General features: G+C 49.3%; 2 non-coding genes and 1 pseudogene across 2 annotated transcripts; all 3 read right to left on the bottom strand.

Moving 5' to 3' along the window:
• Positions 1 to 24209, bottom strand: part of LOC102575564 (zinc finger protein 883-like) — a 100143-nt pseudogene that overhangs the window by 24389 nt on the left and 51545 nt on the right.
• On the bottom strand, positions 12683 to 12756 carry TRNAT-AGU (transfer RNA threonine (anticodon AGU)). The gene has a single exon. It is a non-coding gene; the product is annotated as a tRNA-Thr (tRNA).
• Positions 22408 to 22481, bottom strand: TRNAT-CGU (transfer RNA threonine (anticodon CGU)). The gene has a single exon. It is a non-coding gene; the product is annotated as a tRNA-Thr (tRNA).

Genomic DNA, 24209 nt, shown 5'->3' with positions numbered 1-24209 from the left:
GGTATGTTACCAGACATCTGCTCAGGCAGTATCAGAGAATTTGTGATTGAAAGTGAGGAGAAACTTAGTTCTCTCTTTCCCCTGCCTCTCCAGGAACAATGAAGAGCCTAAAAGCAATTCAGCTTGTTACAAGAGAGTAACAGCTTGTTTAAAAAAACATCAAGGTATGGCTGTGTAAAGAAAGATCAGTGCCCAGGATTAATTTGTGTTACTCTGAGTAGGGAAGGAAGAGTAAGCTTATCAGAGGCATGTTTTGTTTTTCTCTGCAAAGGCATAGTTGAAAGGTTTCTTTTTTAAGGTGGAAAAAGTTTTCCTAAAGTGATTGTGTGTAGTATGTAATTTGTCACTCACGGTCTTTTGGGGGAATTTTCTTAGTCCTGAAGTAGAGCTTGCTGAGCTGTACAGCTGAAAGAGAGAGTGTTGCGGCAGCTATCTCCAGTGATCTCTTGCGATATACCCCTCGTGCACCACACCCTTGGCTTTACTGGGTTTTTCACTAAATACATGTGGGAATTCGAATATCAAGTGTTCTCACTCTTCCCTCTGTCTAGTGGTCTGTTTTTCCCTTATTCGGGGTTCTCCTGTCACAAATTCTAATATCCTAGGGTCTCCTACATCGTCTAGGTCTCCTACTTCTCCTTGCATCAGCCACGCTTCCCTGTCATTCCACTTTTTCAGCATGTTAATGTGATAATTTCGCTTCCTCCTTATGGGGCTCATCCTTTGTACCTCATAATTTACTGGCCCTAGTCTTTTTGTCACTTGAAAAAGTCCCTGCCACCATGACAACAATCTGTGACTGTTATTGGGAAGCAAAACCAAAACCCAATCTCCCTCCTGGCGTGTGCGTCATAACCTCATTTTTGTCTCTGTTGGCTAAGTCCCAGGTTTTCCTGCACCACTTCTCAAACCCTCTCCAACTGCTCCTGAAAATCTCGCACAAACTGGTTGTCTCTCTTCATCTGGTGGTCCCTCTGACCACCCCTCACAAATAATATTGAGCAACCCCCTTGGTTTGTGTCCATAAACTAATTCAAAGGAACTGCACCCCGTGGACACCTGGGGAGCCTCTCTGACTGGAAACAATAATGGAGGTTGTTAGGGTGACAGGATTTGGATCTTGGAGAGCACTGGATTTGCAGCTGAATACAAAGGCTTTTTTCTGTGTCTCAGCAAAAGCAGCTGGTCACAACACAAAATGATATATTAAAAATAACCTTGCAAACCTCAGCCAGGTCTGACCACTCATGAAGGTTCCTAGCCAAGTTAGAGGACCTCCATATAACCCAGGAGGTGCACAGTCCCACCAGGGGAAATGCCTTGTTGGACCTGGTCCTGGCCATAGGTGATGACCTGGTGAGGGGTCTGCGGGTGCTCGACCACCTGGGTGATAGCAATCATTGCCTACTGGAATTCACCATCCAGCACAGGGTGACAAAGGCCTGCAGGAAGGCCAGATGAGGGGCACACTGAAGTGCTCTGGGTTAGAATACAAGGGAGTCGAGGGAAAAGGGACCTAATGGTGGGGGTCTACTACAGGCCACCCAACCAAGGGGAAGAGCTAGACCAGGAATTCTTAAGTCAGCTCATGGAGGTAGTTAGGTCAAAAGACATGGTCATCATGGGTGACCTGAACTTTCCAGACATTTGCTGGGAAGAGCAGTCAGTCAGGTCTGACTGCTCACATGGGTTCCTAGCCAAGATACAGGACCTCCATCTAAATCAGGAGGTGCACAGCCCCACCAGGGGAGACGCCTTGTTGGATCTGGTGCTGGCCACAGGCGACAACCTTGTGAGGGGACTGCGGGTTTTCGACCACCTGGGCTACAGTGATCATCGCCTGCTGGAATTCACCATCCAGTGCAAGGTGGCAAAAGCCTGCAGCAAGGCAGCAGCCCTCGACTTCAGGAAGGCGGACTTCAATGAGGTAAAGAGACTAGTTGGGGAGGCACTGAGGTCATGGAGGGAAGGGGAATTGGGAGTCCAAGAAGAATGGTCGTTCCTTAAGGAGACAATCCTCCAAGCCCAAAGGGTGACAATCCCCACACAGATCAAAGTGGGCAAGAGTGCTCAAAAGCCCCCATGGCTCACCAAAAGCATCCAGGAATGTCTCAAACCAAAAAGGAGGCATACACCCAATGGAAGGGAGGGGCCATCACCAAGGATGATTATGCCTCCATTGCTTGAGATTGTAGGGGGGCTGTTAGGCAGGCTAAGGCAGTGATGGAACTGGGACTAGCGACCCGGATCAAACATAACAAGAAGTCATTTTTTAAATACATAGGGGGTAAAACGAAGATACCAAGTAATATGGGGCCTCTGCAGGACACGCTTGGTAATCTGGTGGTAGTATCAGATGATAAAGCTAATCTCTTTAATCGGTTCTTTGCTTCCATTTTTCTGAACAGGGACAGGGACATCCCCTGCACTGGGATTCCTGATGGACCCAGAGGAGGTGCAGCAAGGCCCATGGTCAGTGAAGATCTAGTCAGGGAACTCCTGGAGGGACTAAACGTGTTCAGATCAGCAGATCCTGACAATCTCCACCCCAGAGTGCTGGGGAGAGGGAATTGGCAGACGTCCTTGTGGGATCCCTGGCACAGCTTTACGAGCACTTGTGGTTCTCTGGTGAGGTGCCAGAGGACTGAAAAAGGGCCACTGTGGTTCCCATTTTCAAAAAAGAGAGGAAAAAGGACCCAGGAAACTATAGGTCTGTTAGTCTTGCGATGGTCCTGGGGAAGCTTTTTGAGAAAATTATCCAGGAACACATCTTCAAGGGACCAGCAGGGGAGATTATGCTTAGGGGCAACCAACATGGGTTCATTAGAGACAGGTCCTGTCAGACCAACCTGGTTGCCTTCTACGACCGGGTCTCAAAAGCCGGGTCTCAAAAGCCTCCTACTTCAGAGAGGGGTTGGGCTCACTTTTGTTGGGATTTTCTTCATTTCTAGCACACGGCAAGTGCTGTTGAAATGATTTAGGTGGATGATTCTCTGCCAGGAGGTGCTCTGAGATCCTTTTAATGGTGCCACACATCACCCTGAATTGTAGGAAAGCCTGTACATAATTCAAAAGTTATATCTCAAAATTTCAAAGAGGAAATGAGTGTCAAGGAACATGCTCACCTCTTCCAGTCTTTCTGAATTCTTTGCATCAACCATGGTAAACAGGTAAAAAAGTTTTGTTCTCAGTAAAAACTTTGCAGTAAAATAAAATGATTGAATTGGCAACGCTCCTTGATGGCAGCAATAGTTTTACACTCTGCTGTCCCATCCAATGAGGGGCCCCTTACTTATCCCAACTTATCCCCCCCCCCACCAATGTCCTGAACTTCACCCTGTACCATACTGTCCACCCCAGCCCAGTCCTCTCCTTACCCCACTGTCTTGATCCCCCCATCCTGGCACAGACACCCCAAAGCAGCTACCTTGCAACCCAACAGTACTACAAGCATCCTGGGACAGTGCAGCAGGAGCACTAGGCTGAGAGGACATCCCCTGCAGGGTGCTCCCACTCGGACACCAGGTGCCGTTTCAGTAGTCTTTTTGTGGGGGCTTTAGGCAAGCTGCAGCTGCTTATTGTTTTTACTGATAGCTAAGCTTTTTTTCCTGACTGTACTGACTGCCATTCTGATCCCTATGTTTTACTGACAGTCAGTAAATTTAGTGACAGTTTGCAACCCTGAGCAGGACACAGCACAGCCTTTCCCTACACCTGTTCAGCATTCAATGCAGACGATGGCCCAGATCAGCAAGAAGGTGAGCGAAGACTAGAGCTGCCCAAGAAGAGATCCCAGCACCTGAACAGGGAGTGGCAGATAGGGGAAAGTGAGGGTGGGTGACAACCAGGGTTAAATGGTCATAAACTGGGGACATAGCTCAGTGGTAGACTATATGCTTTGCATGTATGAGGTCTTGGGTTCAAACCCCGCTGTCTCCAATTTTTCTCTGGAGAGATTTTCTCCAAACTGGGGGTGGCCAAAATAAGACCAGAGGGCTGGATCTGGCCTCCATAGGGGCTTTGTCATGCTTATGGTCTGTGCTTTCAGCTCACCTGTCATAGATGCCATGTGGCAAAGGTGCATCCTGTACCCCCTGTGCAAGAAATGGGGCTGGGATGGCTTTCTAGGTAGCCTGAGTGGTGATGGCTTCTTCTCGCCAGTGTTGACGCTTGCCACCACTGCTGGCCCCAGCCCCGTGGTACTGGTGGGGACCTGCACCTGCTCCAAACTTGTCTATCAAGGCTGAGCAGCAGCAGCAGCAACTGTTGCTCAGCATGGGGGAAAGCAGCCTATCCCCTTCACTGTACCTGGCAGTACTCACTGCAGCCACCTAGAGCCTGCACCATACCGAGCTGCCCTGCAACTGCTTTGCACTGTTACTGCTGGGCAGCCCAAAGGCAACAGTGAGGGAGATGCAGGGCTCTGCCACCACTGCTGAGCCGGGATGGGTGAGTCCAGAGCAGATGTAGGGTGTGTTGAGTCATGACTGTGTAGTTGGGTCCCTGCTGGTACAATGGGGCTAGGGGCAGCAGCAGCAATGTACCAGGGGTCTCTGGCACCTGGAGGCCAATGCCTGCATTTGTGACCCCCACCCCCCCCGGGAACGATCTGAGCAGGGTGCGAAGCCCCCTCTCCTGTCCCACTGCAGGCACTTTGATGGGGAAGTTAACAGCACAGCACAGCGGATGCAGGGCCGGGGCAGCGGCTGGCATTTCTGGCCAGAACAGGTAAGGAAACCTACAACCCTCCAGGTGGGTGGGTGAACCACACACTAAATGCGGGAGGTGCTGCTGCCTCTGGCCTGGTGCGCCCCGCTTGCTCTGTTAGTACACCACTGGACAGTGGCTGTTGTGTTTACAATATGTAGCAGCATTTAAAAAATGGGCCCACCTGAACAGAATGGGAAGGGCTGCCTGGCAGAGACACAGAGTTTGTCCCAGAGGGGACACTGTAGGCTCTGAGGGCAAGTGAAGCTATTTTGGAAGCAGCTCTGTTGGAAGTGGGAGGGGTGATATAACCCCAGCAAAGTTTTGAAATAGAGCTGTTAGTAAAAGCCTGAGAAGGGCACTGAGTTGGGATTGGCTGAGAGGCTGGGATAAAAGGGGGGAGCAGTTTTCCCACAGGAGGGAACAAGACAGACAGACAGACAGACAGGCTGGAGACCGGATCCAAAGTCTCAACACAGCGGTCCCTCAGAAAGCCCCTGAGAGCTCCCTGCTGAAGCTGCAGTAGAGGCTGAAACTGGAGTGATACAGTATCCAGTTCTTCTCTCCAGCCAGGAGGCTGCCATGGCAGGATCAAGCAAGGACTGTTTGTGTGGAGACTCCAAGCCTGCGAAGACCTGACTGCAGCCCGGTGTGGCTGGGTGAGCACAGCAGAGTTGGGGGAGGGGGGTGGAGTGCCGGAGTCTGCCCTAGTTTCCCTGATGGGTGAGGGGCCCCAGGGGCAGGAAAAGCCCGGGGGGGGGCTGCATTTGCCGGGGCTGTGAGGTTGTGTGGGGCAGGAGGGTTGCTACAGCCTGCAGCCCATACACTGCTCCCAGCAGAGCCGGGGAAGGGGATCAAAGGCAGGGGAAGGCCAGCTTGCAGGGACGGCAGAGGAGTCACCACTTGCTGCTCAGAGGCTGCTTGCTGCCCGGAGACCCCAGGAGCACGGAGATGGACACCAGTGCCACGGAGTGTCCACAGACTACGTGGAGGGACACAGACAGTCCTGCTCCCTGAGATACCCCACCAGGGGCAGTGCACACGGGATCCCCAGTACACTGTGTGCAAGTGAGAGACTGTGTAAATAAGTTCTTGAGGTTTTATTAGTTGGTATATCCATGTGCTTATTTAATGATTATTTATTATGTTGTAAATAATTAAATCTTGTAAATAGTTTGAGAATTGTCTGAGAGGGTGCTTGGTTGTAAGGGGAGGCTCTCCACTCAGGGGCACTGCAGCAGCTTCCCAGGGGGGCTGGGCAGGGCTACTGGCTACCAGGCACCCCAGGATCCCACTATTCAGGTGAGGGTGCGTGTAGTGTCGCGCCCAGGGTTACAAATAGGAAACTAGAAAGCAAAGAAAGTCATCTCTCTGCTAGAAAGGCTATGTGAATGAATAGGGTTCATTCATGAACAGAGTTCTTTGACTCTAAGGTCCTTGGGAAAATAATTACAGTCTTCTGAGGAAAGAAAAACAAAAGCAGGTGTGTGTTTGCTGTGACATGTTTTGTTTTTCTTTTCAAAGGCATAGTTTAAAGGTTTTCTTTTTAGGGTGGAAAGAGTTTTCCTAAGGGGATTGTGTGTAGCGTGTAATTTGTCACCCACGTTTTTTCAAAAAAAACTTTTTTAGTCCTGCAGTGGAGCTTGCTGGGCTGTACAGCTGCAAAAAAGAAAATGTAATAAATATATTAGTTTGCAAAAGCAAGACAAAAAGGGGCCACTAAGGAGAATGAATTGTGAAACTGGTAGCCCAGAAAGGATATGGTTAAGATCTGTTAAAGAAGGGAAAAATAAAAGTTAAGTAAAACCTAGAAAAAGTGTTAGAATTCTAAAAGTTGCTAGAGAGAAAAAAGAGGAAAGAAAGATCTACTAAAAAGTCTGCAGGACCTTAAAAGACCAAATGATCTGGCTGTCCAGAGAAGGGGCACAGAGAAAAGATCACTGTTAAAGCTGCCAGAGCCGGGAGCCTGCAATCTTAGCTAACCCAAGCGGGGGCCAAGAAGCCCGGAAGTCAAAAACTGTGCCCATAAAAAGTAAAAGAGACCAGAGCAGAAGAGTAGAAAGTTTAATCCTGGGTGGAACCTAAAACTGCCACCCTACTAGGTGTGGTTAGTGTAGTGAAGCTAACAGAAGCAGGGTAAGCTCTGCAAAATGATGCATAATAACCACCCTAGAAGATGGGCAGAGGCAAATATAGAGTGTCTTAAAACCCTAGCTTCCGTTTCCATGTGAGTTATCTTTCATTAACAAAAAGCTAAGGGAAGCATACTCCAACAGGAAAAAATCCTTGGTGCAAGCAACAAAAAAAAAATGTGTGGCATGGAGCTCCCACCACTACAAAAGAAAAACACTGCTGTAAAAGCAGTCTGTGCAAGGAGAGACATTTTAAAATAAGTGCCAGCCTGGTTATAAACCAAGCAAAGCCAACCACAAGTGTATGAAAAAACTAACCAAAAGGGGTAAGCCCTTCCGTTTTGTTCTTCTGTTTTATAGGATGAAACCACCGCTGGAGCTAAGTACAAGAAAAAAATCAAGTGTAATTATGTTATGTGTAGTAATTGTCTTTTGTTGTGTTTGTAAAATGCTGTTGCTATAAATAATTGTGATGTCAACTATGCTGGACTATTAAATGTAAAGCAAAACTTCTTAATAAGCTATGAAATACTTGAAGAGTAGGTACAAAAATGATACATTGTGCAAAGCATCACCTCCATGACCTAGCAGAGATCAGCCGTGCCAAAAATCAAAAAGGCTGCTAAACTGTTTGTTTTATTGTCATCTTTTGTTTCCCTTTTTCCCTTGTTTTTGTTTTGTTTGTGTTAAAATTAATGTGTTGTAGTTTGTATAGTAGAAACGTAGCTGTGGACCACCAAACCATGTGGCACCCACAAGGACAGCCCAGCCTGAAGAAGGAGAACATTGGGAACCTGAAAGCCATGGGGAGGCCAGCACTACAGAACAGATAAGAAACAAGAAGGTAAGAAACAATGGGCCCCTTGGGACTCGGAGCGGGGGGGGGGGGGGCAGCAACGGCACCAGTCGCAGGGCTCAAGTGCCTATATACTAATGCTAGGAGCATGGGGAACAAGCAGGATGAACTAGCGCTCCTGCTTGCACTAAACACCTATGACTTAGTGGGGCTAACAGAAACCTGGTGGAATTCATCCCATGACTGGGCAGTACATATTGAGGGCTATAGATTGTACAGAAAGGACAGGTCGGGGAAGAAAGGGTGGGGGGGTTGCATTTTATGTCAGTGAGCAATATACATCAACCCTCATCAAGACAGAATCCGAGGTTGAGGAAGTAGAAGGATTGTGGGTTAGGCTACATGGGGGGCAAGGAGAAAGGGATTTGGTGGTAGGGGTCTGCTACAGACCCCCACACCAAGGGGAAGAAATAGATGCGGGGCTCCTGAGGCAACTCTCGGGGACCATAAAAGCTAAAGAGGCGGTAGTCATGGGGGACCTAAACTACCCGGACATCTGCTGGGAGACGCAGACAGCAAGGTCCCATCGCTCACGCAGGTTTCTAACCTGTGTACAGGACCTCCACCTGACACAGGAGGTGCATGGTCCCACTAGGGGGAATGCCATACTGGATCTGGTATTGGCAATGGGAGATGACATGATAGGGGACCTCCAGATCGGTAGCCATTTGGGAGACAGTGATCACCTTATAATAGAATTCAACATAAGACGTCGAGTGGGTAAGGTAACTAGTAGGGTGAAAGTGCTAGACTTTAGGAAAGCTGATCTCAATGCACACAGGCGATTAGTCAAAGACACACTGCAGAGCAGGAGTTTTGAAGGGATGGGAGCCCAAGAAGGGTGGCTGTGCCTTAAGGAAAAGATCCTTCGGGCACAAAGCGAGACGATCCCCGTGTGAGGTAAAAGAGGGAAAGGGGCCAGGAGGCTTCCCTGGCTGACCAGAGAAATCCAGGGCAGCCTAAGGGCCAAAAGGGGAGCACATAAAAAGTGGAAACAGGGTGAGATCACTAAAGATGAATATACCTCCTCTGCTCGTGCTTGTAGGGAGGCAGTTAGACAGGCCAAAGCTACCATGGAGCTGAGGATGGCATCCCAAGTAAAAGACAACAAGAAATTGTTTTTTAGATATATTGGGAGTAAAAGGAAGGCCCAGGGAGGAATAGGACCGCTGCTAAATGGGCAGAAACAATTGGTGACAGATAGGGGGGACAAGGCTGAACTCCTCAACGAGTTCTTTGCCTCAGTGTTCCTAAGTGAGGGGCACGACAAGTCTCTCACTGGGGTTGTAGAGAGGCAGCAGCAAGGCGCCAGACTGCCATGCGTAGATCCTGAGATGGTGCAGAGTCACTTGGAGGAACTGGATGCCTTTAAGTCGGCAGGCCCAGATGAGCTCCATCCGAGGGTGCTGAAGGCACTGGCCAACGTCATTGCAGAGCCACTGGCAGGAATATTCGAACGCTCGTGGCGCACGGGCCAAGTCCCAGAAGACCGGAAAAGGGCTAACGTGGTCCCCATTTTCAAAAAGGGGAGGAAGGAGGACCCGGGCAACTATAGGCCGGTCAGTCTCACCTCCATCCTTGGTAAAGTATTTGAAAAAATTATCAAGGCTCACATTTGTGAGAGCCCGGCAGGGCAAATTATGCTGAGGGGAAACCAGCATGGGTTTGTGGCGGGCAGATCGTGCCTGACCAACCTAGTCTCTTTCTATGACCAGGTTACGAAACGCCTGGACACAGGAGGAGGGGTGGATGTCGTATACTTGGACTTCAGGAAGGCCTTCGATACGGTATCCCACCCCATACTGGTGAACAAGTTAAGAGGCTGTGATGTGGATGACTGCACAGTCCGGTGGGTGGCGAATTGGCTGGAGGGTCGCACCCAGAGAGTCGTGGTAGATGGGTCAGTCTCGACCTGGAAGGGTGTGGGCAGTGGGGTCCTGCAGAGTTCGGTCCTTGGACCGATACTCTTTAATGTCTTCATCAGCGACTTGGACGAGGGAGTCAAATGTACTCTGTCCAAGTTTGCAGATGACACAAAGCTATGGGGAGAAGTGGACACGCCGGAGGGCAGGGAACAGCTGCAGGCAGACCTGGACAGGTTGGACAAGTGGACAGAAAACAACAGGATGCAGTTCAACAAGGAGAAATGCAAAGTGCTGCACCTAGGGAGGAAAAATGTCCAGCACACCGACAGCCTAGGGAATGACCTGCTGGGTGGCACAGAGGTGGAAAGGGATCTTGGAGTCCTAGTGGACTCCAAGATGAACATGAGCCGGCAGTGTGATGAAGCCATCAGAAAAGCCAATGTCACTTTATCGTGCATCAGCAGATGCATGACGAATAGGTCCAAGGAGGTGATACTTCCCCTCTATAGGGCGTTGGTCAGACCGCAGTTGGAGTACTGCGTGCAATTCTGGGCGCCGCACTTCAAGAGGGATGCGGATAACCTGGAGAGGGTCCAGAGAAGGGCCACTCGTATGGTCAAGGGCCTGCAGACCAAGCCCTACGAGGAGAGACTAGAGAAACTGGACCTTTTCAGCCTCCGCAAGAGAAGGTTGAGAGGCGACCTTGTGGCTGCCTATAAGTTCATCACGGGGGCACAGAAGGGAATTGGTGAGGATTTATTCACCAAGGCGCCCCAGGGGGTTACAAGAAACAATGACCACAAGCTAGCAGAGAGCAGATTTAGACTGGACATTAGGAAGAACTTCTTCACAGTTCGAGTGGCCAAGGTCTGGAACGGGCTCCCAAGGGAGGTGGTGCTCTCCCCTACCCTGGGGGTCTTCAAGAGGAGGTTGGATGAGTATCTAGCTGGGGTCATCTAGACCCAGCACTCTTTCCTGCTTATGCAGGGGGTCGGACTTGATGATCTATTGAGGTCCCTTCCGACCCTAACATCTATGAATCTATGAAATATTAATGTAATGTGGTTTTATTAATTCCCAGAATTTGTGCAAAAATTAGGAACACAAAGTAAAATGATAGAATCCTAAGGAAAACCAGGGCCTTCCTGTGCAAACAGCATACCCAATTTCCATGACAAGTTAAAAAAGTCCTAACCCTTCACATTTATCCAAACTTTTACAGAATGAAAAGGCACTGGTAAAGCTATAAAAGCACCAGCATCCAGCAAATCAATTCAGCTGCATATTCAAAAAAACAGAAAAATCCCTATGGTACCATCATCCCAGTTCCTAGCTCAATCCCAGGCTGGAAAGCAAGTGGCCTAAGCACTCCCTCACTTGCAATCAACAATGGGCAAAAGGTCAGTCCTCAGACCGAGCAACACAATAGCACCATCCACCTTGCCAGGCCCAGAGGTGTATTGTGTGGGGAAAGTGATGACCTCTGGAGAGTCAGCCGGGCTTCTCTTTTGCTGCCTATACTAGTTCTGTGAGGGAGTGTTAGGGTGACAGGATTTGGACCTTGGGGAGCACTGGATTTACACCTGAATACAAAGGCGTTTTTCTGTGTCAGAAAAAGCTGCTGGTCACAAGGCAAAATGATATATAAAAAATAACCTTGCAAATGCTTAGGTAAGCAGTTTTCTAACAAGTTCATAGTGTTAGAGCCCATTGTGTAAGGAGAACAAGATGCAGCCCACCAGCTAGCATTAGGAGATAAAGCAGAAGCAAGACCTTGGAGATGAAGGAGTCAGCAAAGAACCAGAAAGAACCAGCGAGTGAAAGAAGTGGAGGGCAAAGTCTTACACATGCACACTTAGGAGAGAAGCATGTAAATGAAGGAAATGCATCGGCAATTCCATAGTTTCATAGTTGGTCAGGTCGTAAGGTACCTGAGCAGATCACCAAGTCTGACCCCCTGCCATGGGCAGGAAAGGATGCCGGGGTCAAACGACCCTGGCTAGGTGGCTGTCTAGCCTCCTTTTGAAGACCCCCAGGGTAGGAACGAGCACTGCTTCCCTTGGAAGTTGGTTCCAGATCCTAGCCGCCCTGACAGTGAAGTAGCGCCTCCTGATGTCTAGTCTGAATCTACCCTCAGTCAACTTATGGCCGTTATTCCTTATTACTTCTGGGAGTGCTCAGGGGAACAGGGAATCTCCCATTGCCTGCTGGTCCCCCTTGGCCAGTTTATAGACGGCCACCAGATCCCCCCTCAGCCTTCTCTTGTGGAGGCTGAACAAGTTCAGGTCCCGTAGCCTCTCCTCATAGGATCTGCCCTGCTGCCCCCTGATCATGAGGGTGGCCTCCTCTGGACCCTCTCCATGCTGGCCACATCCCTCCTGAAGTGCATCACCCAGAACTGGACACAGTACTCCAGCTGCGGCCTGACCAATGTCGCATAGAGGGGGAGGATCACCTCCTTGGACCTGTTCATGATGCAGGTGTGGATGCATGACAAGGTACAGTTAGCCTTCCTGACTGCGTCCTCACATTGGCGGCCCATGTTTATCTTGGAATCAATAGTAACTCCAAGATCCTTTTCTGCCTCTGTGCTGACGAGAAGGGAGTTCCCCATCCTGTAGCTAGGCTGCTGGTTCTTCATCCCTAGATGCAGCACCTTGCACTTGTCAGCATTAAATTCCATCCTGTTCTCATCTGCCCACCCCTGTCCAGATCTAGCTGGATCCTGTCCCCCCCTCCATGGTGCCCACCATGCCCCAAGACTTGGTGTCATCAGCCAATTTGGACAGCATGCTTTCCACACCCACATCCAGATCACTGATAAAGATTATGAACAGTACAGGCCCCAGGACTCACCCCTGGGAGACTCCACTGCCCACATCCCTCCGGGTTGAAAACCACCTGTCTACCACCACTGTCTGGGTGCGACCAACTAGCCAATTTGCCATCACCACCCATCTGACTGTGTAGGCATCACCCCTGCCCTCCTAGAGCAAATGGAGGATTGGGAAGGTTTTTTGCAGACTGTTGCCCAGCCAGTAACAGTGCAGAGGATTGCACTTGCCCTTGCTGAACCTCATGAGATAACAAATCTGGAATGTGGTGAAAGGTGAAAAGAAAGCAGGCACTGCTGGGATTTGAACCCAGGACTCCCTGTTTACTAGACAGGTGCTTTAACCAACTAAGCCACAGTGCCCACTTTCTTAGGCTAACCTCTCCATCCCACTCCTGTGAAGGTCATGTCTTTGCTTTCGGAATGAAGGTAAAAGTGTTTATCACAGGCTAAAGAAATTGGTGGTGGGTGCAGGCAGGTGGGAGTTGAGGCTAGTTCTTCACAGACATGACCAGGACCCAGGGGCTGGGGCTCACATTTCTGTCTCCCAGCCCCAGGGAGCCAACATGACATTCAGTCCAACCTGCAGCTGCACACCCACACCCAGCAGGTCCCCGCTGTCTCCTCTGTTGTCGGCAGTTGTCTCCTCTCAGGCCCCTGCACAAGATGCATGTTCCTGAATCCATGCTCCAAAGCCTGGGCAGTGTTTGCAGGAGTCCATCCAGGCTCCCACTGTTGCCATCGTGTCTGGCATCAATTCAAGGGGGACATTTCTGTGACTTGATGGAGGGCCAAGCACTGGCTCCAAGTTCACAGGAGTGTGTCATCACAAAAGATACCAGGAGTGCCAGTGCATGATTTGATAGTTTTATGAAATGATGTGCCTGGTTCAGCATCAAAGGTTGCAATCTGGTCATTGAGGCAACCCTCACTCAAGCAAGCCACTGCAGGCTGCTATTTCCAGTCAGCAACTTGTAGGGACCTCAAAATGCTTCATAGCTCTTCTTCCCCAGCCATTCTTCAGACAATGGTTTCTGTGATCAATATGGTCACAGCTTCTGATGAAATGGGCCGTTGCAGAGAAAAGCCTATGCCTCCCTGCAGGAGTTACTCTCCAACGTGTTACCCTGCCCTGACTTCTGCCAATCTAGTCACACAGTCCCACCGTCACAAAGCGGGGAGTCCTGTCTGCGAAACCTGGGTCAGAGATAAGTGTCAGGCATAAAGCAGGTGGACTGCAGCCATCTACAGCCTTTTCAGAGACAGTTGCATATAGAGGGGGAAAGTCCTTTTCCTGCTTCCGTGAGTCTTTTCAGTCCTGGTGGCCCAATGGAGAAGGTATTAAATTCTCAGCCAGAGTTTGTGGGTTGAAATCCCACAGGGTGTGCTGTATTCAGCTAGGTGTCATCAAATATGTCGGTCTCTCAAGGGCATTGTTCATCAGGCCATTTGATGCTACGTTGAACAGAGAGCCCTTCACCTGCAGGCAGAAAATAGCTTTCAGTATTGTGAGCTTCCTCCCAAACAGTCTGTCATAGAAGAGCACTGCTATTTATGGGGAGACACTGGGGAATGATGGATATATAGAAATGTGTTGAAATGGTTGCCAAGTCATTTCACATGGGATAGATGGAAAAACCTTTCCATTATTAGAGCAGTGAGGCAGTGGAATAGATGCCTAGGAAAGGCATCATGCATGCCAATGCCCCTGCAGGCAATAAAATCAGAAGGTTCCTGGGTCAGGGGTTTTGCCCCTGCACTCAGGTCAGGTCAATTTGGGATCAGGAAGGAATTTAAACCCACGGTCAGATGAGTATGAAGCACTGGTGGTTGCCTTTCTCTGTAGAGGGAGGCATGACTGCGCTCCTTTGATATCTCCACTGACAGCGCTCTTCCCCCTGCGTGACTGGTGCCGGGGCGGGCACTGTTGGTGTCAGTGGGTAACGTGCCTGGGAGTTGCAGTTCAGGGGCGATTGTGTAGTTTTAGGACTAGGTGAGAGAGACCCATGCATGGGAAGGGGGTTTGGACTAGGTGTGACCTGAAGATGGTTTCAAGTCTATTTTCTCCCCTTCTGGATATGGACCTCAGCAGTTGTGTGACTGGATCCTCTTCTCTTTCCCCACAGCCCAGCTCCTGCGTGTGTGTTTGGATCCCAGGGAAACAAACCCACTGCCAGATAGGCATCTGACAACACCTCTTCATTGATTCCTGGTCCTTTGTGAGCAAACTCTCTTCTCCCCATTTGGAAAGGGAAATCCTTACACTTGGAGGCTTGTTATTACTAGGGCTCTGTGAGTCTTTGGATCCCACTTTGGATCTGGAGCCACTTCGGATGCTTCGGTGTCCAGAGCGGCACATCTGGATTGAAGTGGGGTGCCAGCAATCGTATCTGGAGTGGGTCGGGGGCACCTGAAGCACTTTAAATACGCTTCAGATGCTTTGGACCCACTTCAGCCATTTTGAGGCACAATTAGAAGAGGGAGGGGAGCAGGGGAGGGATGGAGAGTGGGAGTGGGGGGAGAGAAGGGAAGCGGGGGGAGAAGACTGACGTCTGTAGGTAGCCAGTGAGAGGGATTTCTCCCTGGCTACCTTTCCAATGGCAGCATCTGTGGGGTGGGATTAGAAACAGCATAAAAGCCTGTTTCTAGCCCTTCTGTGCCTTTTGCAGCTCGTTCCCTGTCAGCAGCTGTGTGAGAGAGGAACGCTCGGACTGAGACTTGCCTGCTCCTTTTTCTTGTTATGAAGGAGTGGTTAGGATTTAGCTTAGCTTAGTTTAGTTTAGCTTAGCTATTCTATTCAATTATTATTAGTATTACAATTCAATTTGTTTCTTTGAATTTATATTTCCCTTTTTTTTTGGAAACTTTGCAAAAAGTAAGGTGCATTTTCCCAGCCAGTGTTATCTATCACTGTGCAGGGAGGCACAGATTGCTTGCATGCACACATGCACGCACGCACGCACGCATGCACGCACACACACACAGACCCACAATATAGAAAAAATGTCACAGGACAAGAAGACAGACAGATATTCACAGAAGACACACATACATTGAGAGCACAAGACATATACAAATATATTATTTACAGAAGAAGACACACAGATCATATATTCACAGCAGAACAAGACACAGATATTCACAGGAGAGCAAGACAGACAGAAATACAAAAGGAGTGACACACACACACACACAGACCTTTTGCAGCACAGGAAAGATCAATATGAGGTGTGCTGGAAAGACAGGTGCCAGGTCTTCTGGCAGGGGAGAGAGAGGGAGTAGGGGGAGAGCTAGAGCTGCAACCCCCCCAAACACAGACGCATTCTCTTCCCAAGCAGCCATGACTTCAGTGCTGCCAGTGGAAGCCAGGAGACGGGACCAGTGTCTGCACCTGATGTCCCTGCACCTGCCCCACCTCTGCTCAGTCCAGAAGTGGGCACCAGCAGTGGAATCACTGCCTCTTCCACCCCAATTTCAGCTCTCAGCATGAGCCTCCCACTGCCGGAGGAGGAGCTGGAGCTGGCACCAGGGATGCTGAGCGCGCTGGCTTAAGCAATTCTAGGGATTGAGGGGGAATCAGAGTTTGTGCTCTACACACCTAGACCCAGGTCCGCTCTGGAAAGCAGCACCTTGGAGGAGGCTGAGGTTGTGGATGCATGTGGCTCAGCTGAGGCAGCTCCTCCTGCTGTTCAGCCTCAGCCTGCTGAGAAGGGGGAAAAGGCAGGATCCTCGCCCTCAACCCAGTAGCGGGTGAGTAGTGTAGTGTGGGATCATTTTGAGCTGGCAGATGATCCCAGGTTTGCTATCTGCCAGCACTGCCAAAGGCACATGAGCCATGGCAAGGACATAAGACACTTTTGTACCACGGCCATGCTGCTGCATCTGAGGAGGCATCACTCCCTTGCCCTTCTGCCTGCTGCTCAGCCTGGCACCAATGCGAGCGTGCCAAAAGGGAAGTCCCCCCCTCACTCCAAAGCCCTCTTACCCCTGAAGCAGAGGCAGGCCACCCTGGGCCAGTGGGGGAAAGGTGGACAGAAAGGGGGGTGCATTCCCAAGGCATGTGAGATCACAGTACACAAACTCATGGACTCAGTATAGACACTGACAGTGGAATTCTGGCACGCTGCGACCTGCCAGACACCTGACACCCCAGGCACCTCTGCACTTTTACCTGAGCTGCTACATCCCCTTTTCCCCCCACCCCAGCCTGTCCCTCACCCCCTGATGCCTCTATTTCCATTTTCACTGACTGGCTTTCTTGCCTGCATTGCGGGCCAGGCCAGCTGCCGGCTTCTTTACTTTTCCTTCCATCCAGGACCAACTGTAGGTACTTCCTCAGCCTGACAAAGGGGTTTTCATCCCTAAAGCTTCCAAAGATACATTTTTTTAAGTACTCCTTTTTTTTTCATAATACACATATAGACATAAAAACACAAGATAAACCATCACACACCATGAATAACATCATATGTCCAACACAACACATCTTTACTTTTTGCTGTCAACTGCTTTATAAAAAGAAAGGCTATGTGACAGTTCTGTGTGGGTACCTTTGATGCTGCTGCTGATGCTACTGGTGTTGAGCCAGCTAAGTTATTTTACCTGTTGTTGCGTAAAGCGGAGGACCAGGTGTGAGGCTGTAGGGGAGAAAGAGGCCTCAGTGGGGCACACTGCCATGTTGTGCAGAGGCCCCAGTGCCAAGAGGGGTGCACCTTAACACACATGCAATGTTACCCACCCACATGACAAATTTTGCCTGTCAGCAGGTTGGGGTGCAGGGCCCCTGATGACAGACTCCCCAGCGAGACACACACAGCTGGCAGGCTTCATGGCCTGGCAGGGCCCAGCACTCAGGCCTGCTCTAGGACACACACAGCTGGCAGGCTTTGTGGCCTCACCAGGGGCTAGCATCCCTGCAGTTTTCAGCCCGCTGCACCTTAACACACATGGGGTCATTTGTGTCACAAGTTTTGCCTGTCAGCAGCTTGGGGTGCAGTCCTCCGCAAAACCCTGCACCAATCTTCTTGAAATTTGGCAGACTTTGTGGCCTCCCCAGGGGCTAGCATCCCTGCAAGTTGCAACCAAATCGGAGCTAAAATAACTAAGTTATAGATATTTCATTCATCCCCCATTATAACCTATAGCTGGATCTCCGAGGCAGCTCCAAAGATTTGGCACCGCTTCATCCAGATTGAAGTGGCAAACAGATCCGGAGCTCTGGATTGGATTGTGGCCATCTGAAGCAGCTGGATACGAAGCTGGATCAGATTGCTGTTGACTCACACAGGCATACTAATTACCTTAATTTTGGCAGGACCATTGATGCAGTTAGACAGGTTGGTACTTAATTCTCCAAGTCTATGCCCAGATTTTAATCAACAAAGGGTGGCTATTTTTTTCCTTTTTAGACTCATGAACCAATTTCAATCTAGGTAATGCTCAAACTCTAAAACCCTGACACCCAAAATCAGTGTTTTGTTCACTGGGACACTGGGACTGTTCACACCTATCTCACACACACACAAATGTACTGTCATATACACCAGTACTAAGCCAGTATCTAAACCCTTCCATCTCCCCACCCCCGCTGCCAAGCAAGGTGAGTGTTTGAGGGAGACAGAGAAATTTTGCTGGGTACTTGCAAGGATCTTGCTTTGCCCCATAGTTTATGGTTCTTCTGGGAGCTATGGAGGGATGCCAGCTGTCCTCACAAGAGCGAGGCCAGTGCCCTCACCAGGGGTGCAGTAGGTCAGCATGTCATACAAGCAGATGGTGCACCTTCTGTTAGGGTTTTTTTTGAGAAGCTGGAGAAAGGCTGTGGGTCAGCTGTTATCAGCTGTGTTTGGTTTATGCATTGCTCTGTGAAAGGAGCATTGCAAAGCAGGGCACAGGGTTTGTCTCCTGCCTGCAGGAGATGAACAAACTACACCCGAATACACTCAGGGAGCAAGTGCAACAGGCCTCATGCTAAACACAGGAGCACCTCCAAGTGCCTGAAACTGAATGGGAGAGGCTTCTTCCTGGGGCTGCAGTAGCTGTTGTAGAGTGATGGAGGGCTTGAGTAGGCTTTTTTCCCTTTTCCAGGGTGTGGATCAAGGAGAGGGTTTGGTCAGAAGCAGGTAGCAATGTCCTCCTGGTAGGGACCTGTGCTAAACTGCACATAAAATGCCTACTAAGAATGCATCCCACTTCTTCAGCAACAGGAAGTGTTCTGGGGGAAAATATCCTAAGTGCAATAACCCTCACAAACAGGTAAAGGGCTTAACTAGGTGGCTGATTGGGGAAGTGATGGGCTGCTAATCTGTTGTAATATCCATGCCGTTTGGGAGTTGGACCCTGTGGAAAGTTATGGTTCCACATCCCACCAGCTCTCCATAGCTCAGCCAGAAATCCTGCAAGGAATAAAAAAAAGGAAGACTCAATGTGGTGGAGAGGAAGTAGTGTCACTAGGCTCTTCTCCATTTTACACCTCTCCTGTTACCATGTTACACTTTTCCTGTGCTCGCATGACAAAAATTGCCATTAAGCTAGCTAAGTCTTGTCTGTGCATCCATGTTATCAGCTGATTTTATCATTTTAGGTGGTTTGTGGGTTAATTTAAAACACCCCAGACATGTTTTATTTTTACTTCCTAAATTTCTTCCATGAAGGTCATTTTTATCATTTTAAATTTGTAATATGGATCTGACATGCCCGAAAACGTGATTTTCCCTGCTTTGCAACTATTGCATGACCAGGTGCTGCTTCATAGATTTCATAGACATTAGGGCTGGAAGGGACCTCGGAAGATCATCGAGTCCAGCCCCCCGCATGAAGGGCAGGAAGTCAGCTGGGGTCATAGGATCCCAGCAAGATAAGCATCCAATTTTCTCTTGAAGGTGTTCAATGTGGGTGCTTGAACCACCTCTGATGACAGGCAATTCCATACCTTTGGGGGCTCGGACAGTAAATAAATTCTTCCTTATGTCAAGCCTGAAATGGTCTTGCAGTAATTTATAACTGTTCAACCTTATCATCCCTTGGGGCACTCTGGTGAACAAACCTTCCCCCAGATACTGGTGGTCACCCCGATAAACTTATAGATGGTCACCAGATGACCCCTGAGCCTGCACTTTTCCAGCCTGTTGTCATAAGGTCTGTTTTCCTGCCCTCTGATCATGTGCTTGGCTCTTCTCTGGACTCTCTCAAGCTTCTTCACATCCTTTTTGAATTGTGGAGCCCAAAACTGGATGCAGTACTCCAGCTGCGGCCTCACCAAGGCTGAGAACAAGGGGAGAATGACGTCTCAAAGGTCCTGCCTGACCAACCTGCAATCAGGTTGGTCAGGCAGGACTCCAGGCAAGTCATTATTGACTCCAAGATGAACACGAGCCACCAATGCCAGACCACAGCCAGCAAGGCCAGCCAGACCTTGTTCAAAGATGCATCTCAAGCCGGTTGAGAGAGGTGATCCTCCCGCTGTATGCGACTTTGGTCAGGCTGCAGTTGGAGTACTGTGTCCAGGACCAGGCGCCACACTTTAAAAAAGATCTGGCCAGCCTGGTGAGAGGGCAGCAGGACAGGTCCTATGAGGAGAGACTGAGGAACCTGAACCTGTTCAGCCTCAGCAAGAGGAGGCTGAGGGGGGACCTGGTGGCTGCCTACAAGCTCATCAGGGGAGATCAACAGCAAATAGGAAGAGCCCTTTTCTCCCCAGCACCACCTGGGGTGACGAGGAACAATGGTAATAAGCTGATGGAGAATAGGTTTAGGTTGAGAGATCACTAAACTGGTAGGCAATATTTTACAGTTAGGGTGGCCAAAATCTGGAGCCAACTTCCCAGGGAAGTGGTTCTCGCCCCTACCTTGGGTAAATTAAAAAATAATTTAGATGATCACCTGTCTGGGGTCTTGTGAATGCAGCGTTCATTCCTGCCCATGGCTAGGGGTTCAGGCTAGATGATCTGTTCAGGTCCCTCCTTACCCTAGCTACTATGAAACAGGATCCAGAGAACTACAGACCAGTTAGATTCAACTCCCTGGAAAAAAATCATGGAGCAGATCCTCAAGGAATCCATGTCTAAGCACTTGGAGGAGAAAAAGGTGATTAGGTACAGACAGCATGGATTCACTGAGGGCAAGTCATGCCTGACCAACCTGATTGCCTTTTATGATGAGATGACTGGCTCTGTGGGTGTGGGAAGGCCAATGGATGTGGTGTACCTTGATTTTAGCAAGGGTTTTGGCATGGTCTCCCTCAGCGTTCTCACAAGCAAACTCATTCTCACAGATTTCCCTTCATAGAAGCATAGTATCATAGTGCTTAGGGTCAGAAGGGACCTAAACAGATAATCAGGTCCAACCTCCTGCCCCAGGTAGGAATGAGTGCTGGGGTCATAACACCCCAGCCAAATATCTATCCAGCCTCCTCTTGAAGACCCTCAAGGTAGGAGAGAGCACCACCTCCTTTCCAAGCCCAGAAATCTGTGAAATCTATGAAAGTACAGGAAGTACGGGATGGATGAATGGACTGTAAGGTGGATAGAAAACTGGCTGGAGCACCAGGCTCAGAGGGTAGTAATCAATGGATTGATGTCTAGTTGGCAGCTGGTACCAAGTGGAGTACCCCAGGAGTCGGTCCTTGGGCCAGTTTTGTTTCATATCTTCATCAGTATCCTGGAAGATGGCACAGAGTGAATCCTCAGCATGTTTGCAGATGACTCCAAGCTAAGGTGGTGGAGGAGTAGTAGATATGCTGAAGGGTAGGGCTAGGATTCAGAGTGAGCTAGAGAAATTGGAGGATTGGGCACCTTCCAGAATCACCTGTGTGGCAGAAGGCCACCTCTGTTTCTCCCCAAAACTCTGCTTTGTGACAATTTGGTTAGGATGGGCCCAGCAGAGGATACACACCTTACCCTATCTCTTTAGGTAACCTGAGCTGGTAACCTGATACATTCCTGAGAGAGGGGGGAAACCTGCTCCCTCTGCCTACATGACTGGTATCACATATCTGGGTGAGGGGTTTGCTCCCTGGGGAGCTAGGAACTGCCAGTCTGCCCAGCAACTAGTGATGCATTTCAAATTGGTTGGCTGATAGCCAACAGGTGCTGGCCTCCATTGGACCAGGTAAATTAGGTCACAAGGGGTATATAAGTTAAGGACTGCCCAGGAAGAGGGGGCAGCAGCCATGAGGAAGACTCAGAGAGAGAGAAGAGCTGAACCGTCTGAAACTTGCTCTCTTTCTCAAAACTCATGGTCAAGGAACTCCCTGCCTCCAGAGGGAATCTCCAGTAGCCTCTGGATGGTACTCATGAGTAAGCTACCTGAGATCTAACTAGATATCTAGCTTGCAGTAACTCAGATATGTGATCAAAGGCTACCCAGCCACGGGAGTTTGCTCTATGGGATTTCTCTGATATTGCTTTACCCTGTACCCTATTCTAACCCTACCCTTTGTAACCAATAAAGTTCTCCTTTGTACTTAGTGTGGAAGACTTATTGGGAGTGGGTCTAGATTATGCCTTGGGGTCCCCTTGGTTCGGCTGACTAAGGGAGACCACTACTTGTGCTTCTGACTGAGGGAAGCACCCCAAATTCTTGAAGTGAATCAAGTACCCTTGAGGGCTACTAGGCCTGTGTTTCCCAGAGTGCACAGAGCCAGAATCAAGCCCAGCCCTGGGTGGTGGGAGTGGAACCCCCAGGCTAGCGGGTGTGCTCCAGGAAGGGGATCGGCCAAACGTGAGGCGTCCCCAGGGAGGCACTCGGAGCCTGGAAGGTGGTCGGGAGCAGTGAGGTGGGTGGGTCAACTCAGAATTGCCCCCTACTGGCCTGCCACAACCTGCTCCTAGGGAAATTGAAGGATTGGGCATCTTTTCTGTAGAGCTGCTGCCCAGCCAGTCAGACCTGAGCCTGTCCCAGTGCATGGGATCACTCTATCCTGAGTGCAGCACTTTGTACTTGTCCTTGTTGAACCTCATGAGATTTCTTTTGGCCAAATCATGACTCTGCACTGTGGTGAAAAGTAAGAGAGAAGACAGGCACTGCTGGGATTTGAACCCAGGATCCCCTGTTTACGAGACAGGTGCTTTAACCATCTAAGCCACAGTGCCCATGTAAAGGTGATCTTCTGAGTTGCATTTGTTGTGTAGATCAGGTATGATTCCTTCCCTGGAGGTGTCTGATAGTGAGCAGGGAGGTTTGAAAATCTTTCTTGTTGTTTGGCAATGAAGTTTAGAATCCAAAATTGGCTACAAAAGTGTCACTGCCACAGAGAAGCTCTCATGGACCCAAAGGGATAGATTTTCCATCTCCAGCTCCATCTATGTAAAAATGAAGTTTATTTCCTACCTATGGGGATATTACCTTGTTTAATTTTCCCAGAACCTAATGAAGGGCCTTTGAGCCCAAAAGCTTGCAGAAAAAAAGATTTTTTTTTTTGCAATTTCCAAGTTGGTCTAATGAAAGCTATCATTTCTGAACCAAGAGTTCTAGATTTTTGCATTTCTTTTTGTCTCAGACCAACACAGCTACAAAATACATCCCTTTCTAACACAGCGGCTCTTGGCTTGGGTGAGCTGGGGCAGAGTTGTGTGCTGTCCACCCCACCTCCGGCCACACAGCCCAGCCCCACGCTGAGCTCCAAGACCCACACTTCATCAGCCTGCTGTCCCTACATCACACCACATCACACCTTCTCCACTCTAGTCCTACAGCACACTTGTCCCAATGTCCCTTCTCTCCCCAAGCCTATAGGCAAGATGACAACATCCCCCCGGGTTGGCCCTGGTCATGTCCCAACCTGTTTCCAGACTCTTTGCTTTTGGGGCATGGACTTGAGTTTCCCTCTCTGGAGACCACAGTGCCTTGATCTGAAGTGAGCACAGAACAAGAGTGGGTGGAGGGAACCAGCTCCCGATGGCAGCCTGGGGGAGTGCAGACAAGGGCTTTGCTGCACAACAGGGTTTAATTTTAGACGTTGCAGTGATGTCTGTCCATGTCCAGACAACAAGGACTCCCCGGGGTTTCTCATCTACCCTGTGAAGAGTGCTCTGTGGCTGTGGTGGGGAGGAAGGGATGGGGCAAAGCTTCCCCTTTGCCAAGGAGTAATTTTATTTCTGTATAAAAAGGCCCTTTGTGCTAATTTATGTGGGAAAATGTGGAAAGAGCTGTCCCTACTGACTGCTACAGAGTCATCACCCTTTCTGTAATAGTCCTCAAAGTTTTGCTGAAGACAAAAAAAAAAAAAAAGCAAAGGAAGGCAAGCTAGTGTTAAGGGGGGTTAGAAAATAGAAAAGGGCAGTGATAGGAGAGCATGGCAAAGGAGAGGTCATTCAGGACAGAAAGAGCTGCAGTGTGGCTCCACTCAATTTTGAACTGAAATGCAGGATTTAATGTCCGGGGTGATGGCCTTCCCAGCCAGAATCCACCTTTAGACTTCCTTCTTATTTTTTTCTCCCCTACTCTTTCTCCTAAATGCATTTCTCCATGGACATCTCACTTTTTTGTGCAAACTGAAATACAATTGAGGTATTAAATGTATGGGGTTTCTCTTTCTTGCCCTATTCACTTTCACTGCTAGGTAAGACACGGGGTGAAGGCTGCACTTTTGTCCACCTTTGTATTTGTAGCATGCTCCCCATGCTGTTGAAATAATCTAGAGGAGTAAGTCTGAGCCGGGGTGAGTGGGCACTCTGGGGTGCCATGAGATTTTTTTTTAATAGTGCCACACAATATTAACCCTGCTAGTTGTGTGTACATCTGCATATGAATCATAAGATAAATGTAGAAGTTTGAAAAAGGAATCAATAATGGGCTGACTTATTCTGCTATTTTCATTT

The sequence above is a fragment of the Alligator mississippiensis genome, chromosome 2, assembly GCF_030867095.1.
Source record: "Alligator mississippiensis isolate rAllMis1 chromosome 2, rAllMis1, whole genome shotgun sequence".
NCBI lineage: Eukaryota > Metazoa > Chordata > Crocodylia > Alligatoridae > Alligator > Alligator mississippiensis.
This window is presented reverse-complemented; position numbering and strand designations above follow the sequence as displayed.